Source organism: Elephantulus edwardii, unplaced genomic scaffold, assembly GCF_000299155.1.
Source record: "Elephantulus edwardii isolate Elephantulus edwardi_28Jun2011 unplaced genomic scaffold, EleEdw1.0 scaffold00080, whole genome shotgun sequence".
Lineage (NCBI taxonomy): Eukaryota > Metazoa > Chordata > Mammalia > Macroscelidea > Macroscelididae > Elephantulus > Elephantulus edwardii.
In genome coordinates this window covers 3,702,962-3,707,247 of record NW_006399830.1, presented here as the reverse complement: position 1 = coordinate 3,707,247, position 4,286 = coordinate 3,702,962, and positions in this window count along the sequence as shown.

The window sequence follows — 4,286 nt, the reverse complement described above, 5'->3', positions numbered from 1 at the left end:
AAAAATTAAAGCTGAGGGGTGGGCAGGGAGAAGGGTGCAACAATGAATGAATGGAATTCCAAAATCTCTGTAGATGTTCATTGAAATGAAAAATAAATTAAAAAAAATTAAAGCTGAAACAGAGGGGGTGGTTACAAAAGGCAAATTAGCCCTGTGGCTCCTGCTGGGGACTGGCCAGCTTGCATTTGACCCACTCCACTCATGGGGTGTCAGGATTAGCATGCGCCCCCATCTGGGGTCACTAGAGGGGTACCCTGGGATGCCTGTGAACCCCAACAGAGGGGTGTGGTGCATTTAGACCAAGGAGATGGTGACTCCAGGCCAGTCAGGGGTGAACCTGTGGGAGGATGGACCTTTTGCAGAGGAGGGAGCTCCCAGGCCCATCCACCTGCCCTCCCCACCAGTGTTCTGTGATGAGGGTGGAGGCTGCAGGCCCATCCTCACCCTGGGTTCTGTGGTGAAGGGATGCAGGCCCAGGTCCTGCGGCTGGACAGCGGAGCCAGGTCCAGCATAGGTGGCCTGACTCGGTGCCGCTGCCCTCAGCACCCAGGGTTGAGTGGTCTCAGCCTGCCGGATGCCCACAAGAAGGCTGCCTGGTGGGTGACACGCAACTGTGGTCACCCTCGTGCCAGTCTCCTCCGAGGGGCAGACACAGGCTGGTCTGAATGTTGCTGTGCTGCCATCGTATTCTTCAGAGGGCTCACACGGGCCATGTCACCTGTCTTCATGTGTGCACACCTCTCCAGGGCAGGAGGAGCAAGGAGAACCCCCCCAGTGGCCTGCTGGAGCCCTGCACCCTGAAAAGACCACACAGAGCCTGCAGCTATCTGTCTTTAATATATAATTTTATTTCTGGTTATAGAAATAAATGCTAAGAGGAGAAACAAAGCTTCCCCATCCACGTATGACAATTTAATAGATAACAGAACAGTTAAATGGAAAATAAAAAGTAGAAATTTTAAACTTTGTTATAGCTTTAAAACATGTCTGGTACATTAGAAACCACATTCAGATCTCGAACTTTTCCTTAAAAAAAAAAATATGGCTCCTTATTAAAGAATTACATCCCATTTGAAATGAAAACCGGCCAACCAGTCGTGGCCGCCTCGGCTGCCTGGCCACTGCCTCCTGGCCCCGGGGTCCCACCGCTGCGGCCCGGTATCCGCCCAGCAGGCCAGGGCCAGAGCTTCCACCCTGTGGGATGTCGCTGTGTGAAGCCCGGATATCGAGACAGATTGTGAGGAATACTTCAGACAGCTCGCGCGAAAACCCACAACGGGAGCTGACACCTGGAGGCACACATGCTCCTGCCGCCGCCACGTGGATTACCAGGGCTGCTCCGTGGCGGGGGCCCTCGCAGGCCAGGCCTGCCGGGGCCAAGGCTGGGGTGGTCTCATTCCTCCCACCCCTTGTTCTGAAATTAGCCGCATAAATTAAGGGACAGTGGGTGCTCAAAAATCTCTCCTGAAAGGGAGGTGGGGAGAAGCAGGCCAAATCGAAGACATTTTAGTTCTAAAACGTAGAGTGAAAAAACCCACGAAACCAAACCCAAACATCGGGACCAGTTAGATCACAACCTAAGTGCCATGGCAGGTGAGCTGTCGTGTCCACAGCCTGTGACCGAGCTCCTGCCCTCAGGGACAGGCTGGAAGGGTGAGGTCTGGGACCCAGCACAGGGGCAGCGGGACGGATGGAGCCTCTCCGAGTGTCCTATGGAGGACCCCAGTGCGTGTCCAGACAAGTCACCTGCGGGTTCAGACCACCGTGTCGGCAGCTGTGAGCCCTGAGCCAACCTGGCATTTCTGGGTGGGGAAGCGAGGTGACAGCAGCATCAACAGGCCCCAGCCTTGCTGAGGACCAAGTAAGGGCACTGGGCAGGGTGGGCAGGGCACGGCATGGACAGGGCACAGAGGACAGAGCCAGTTCCGCCGCAGCCTGATGAGAGGAGACAATGCCCCCACCCAGCCCCTCAAGACTGCTGGCTGCCACCTGTGCCCAGCCACTAGGGTGAGTGTGGCCGAGGCCTCCTGGCCACCATCTGTGACACAGGCCACAAGCGCCTGGTCAGATGGTTCTGCCAGTCCCGTTGTGTAGGAGCCTCCAGCCCCAAGGATAGGAGGTGGTTCCCAGGGGTTGGCCCTCAGCCTGGGGCAGTGTGGCATGCTGTCCGCAGAACACCAACTGCCCGGTGAGCCCTGTCCCTGTCCCCAGCAGCCTCAGCCAGGGAGCAGTCCTGAGGGTGCGGTGGTCCCGGGGGTGGCGGGGAAATCAGTGCTGGGATGCTCTGATCTAAGCCACCACATAGCACGATGCCCAGAGTAGCCCCGAGACTTTAACAGGAGTAAGCCCCTCCTAGACACAGTCAGCCAGGGGCCTCGAGGGGACTGCACACCAGAACTCAACTCTTTGTGGAGACCCCACAGAACCCACCTCCATCAGGACCCCAGGGAGGCCTCTTGAAGAGGGCGGGGAGCTGCGTGGACACCTCACCTTCCCCCACCCCTGCATGCTGCCTTCCTCCCTGTCACGGCCCCTCCCACCTCTCAGCATCTTCCTCATGACCTCTGCCCTCACGTACCAGCCACTCTCCACACTACCCACTTCCGCTCCTGCAGCAGCTTTGGGTCTCACAGGTGCAGCCCACCCAGCAAGGTCGCAGTGTGAGAGGACCGGTCCTGAGGGGTGGACACAAGGGCCAGAGTTTGGGGGGGGGACCCTGAATGCTCCTGGCTCCACCTTAGAAGTCAGAGGGGAGGGTTAGCACATGACAGACAGCAAGGCCCAGGCTGCCCTGTTGCCCTCTGTCCCCCTTGGTCTCAGGCTCTGTCTCAGTCAAAGGTGATGTTGGCCACTCAGGGGACACTGCTGGAAGCGAGGCAGACACTAGCGCTGGGGCAGAGGCACCACCAGGCCACCTGCTGCCCAGTCCAGAGAGGACGCTGCCCAGCACTGCTCACTGCAGCATGCGCCGCCCTGACTCAGCTTCCACCAGCCCCTCGGCCCTCGCAGCCACCCAGGGCTTGGTTTTGGGGTCAGGGAGGCCCCGGGGCTGGACTAGGTCCCGTGTGGGCATGGGCACTCCCAGGGCCTTCAGGCCAGAGGTTCCTGGGCAGGTGAGGGGCTCTGAGCTGACTCCACGGAAGCCCTCTCCCCACCTCGGGCCCTCCGCAGGTGGTCAGCATGCCCCCGGGCGCTGTCCTTCTTGGTGGCAGCAAGCTCGAGACGATCCCTCAGCATGACAGAAGCCGCTCTCCGTGGGTCAGGTCAGGCAGAGGCCCCGGGCACTGTCAGCTCACGGGGTGGGAGACACAGACTGACGTACTGAGCAATCCCTCATGACCATGGGAACCAGGGTGACGCCAGCTTGCCCCTCCCCGGCCTCTTGGGTGTGACCCACACGGCCACCTTCCTTCCAAGGTCAGGGCCACAGAAAAGCCTGCCCCACCATCAGCCACCCGAGCCCTGAACCCTGAGCAGGGCCTCACCCCTCTGCTCCATCTGGGAAGACTAGTGCCTGTGGCCACTGTCCCAGGTCAGCTCCCACCAGGACAAGCCCCGGTCAGAGTTGTCATCGCCACAGCAGCAATGCCAACAGGCCTGGCAGGCTGGTCAACGTGCGCAGATGCCTCTGCTGTGACCCCTCCTGAGACCCTGGTCTTATCTCACACCGGTTCCACGTCCCGGCGGCCAGCCGTGATGGTCGTGGGACAGGAGGCGGGCCTCTCCACGCCCAGAGGACTGCAGGCTCCAGGGGGCGGCTCTGGAGGTAGTTTCTTTCCACTGATTGGCTGATCCACGCCCCAAAAGGGAGATGCTGGCCCTCAACAGCTGTCCAGGGCCGGAGGGAGCAGTGTGAATGCAGGTGGTGGGCCCATGAAGGCCTCTGCTTCAACGCTGAACCAGCTGTGACCCGTCAACGCCTCAGCTTCTACTGGGCAGCAGCCCCGACTTCAACATGCAGGTGGAGCCAAGACTCCCAGCCTGGGTTCATCTGTCTGCCTTGTGGTTCAGAATAGGGCGGGTCCCTGGGGGACGGGGCGGCAGAGGAGCCTGGGGGTGCCCCCCCTTGGCATGCGTGGACTCGTGCACGCCCCAACATCCAAGCTGACACCAAGCCAGGCCTGTGTGGATCCTGGAGCCATACTTGACCCCAGGTTAGTGCTGGCAGCCCCTTGGCAGCCCAGAACGGGGCAGCAGGACGCTGGGCATCTCAGCGCTCAGTGTGCAGCCTTGGCTCTGTGTTCGCTGAGTCCCTCCACCAGTGCGGTGGTCTTCCCGGCAAGGTG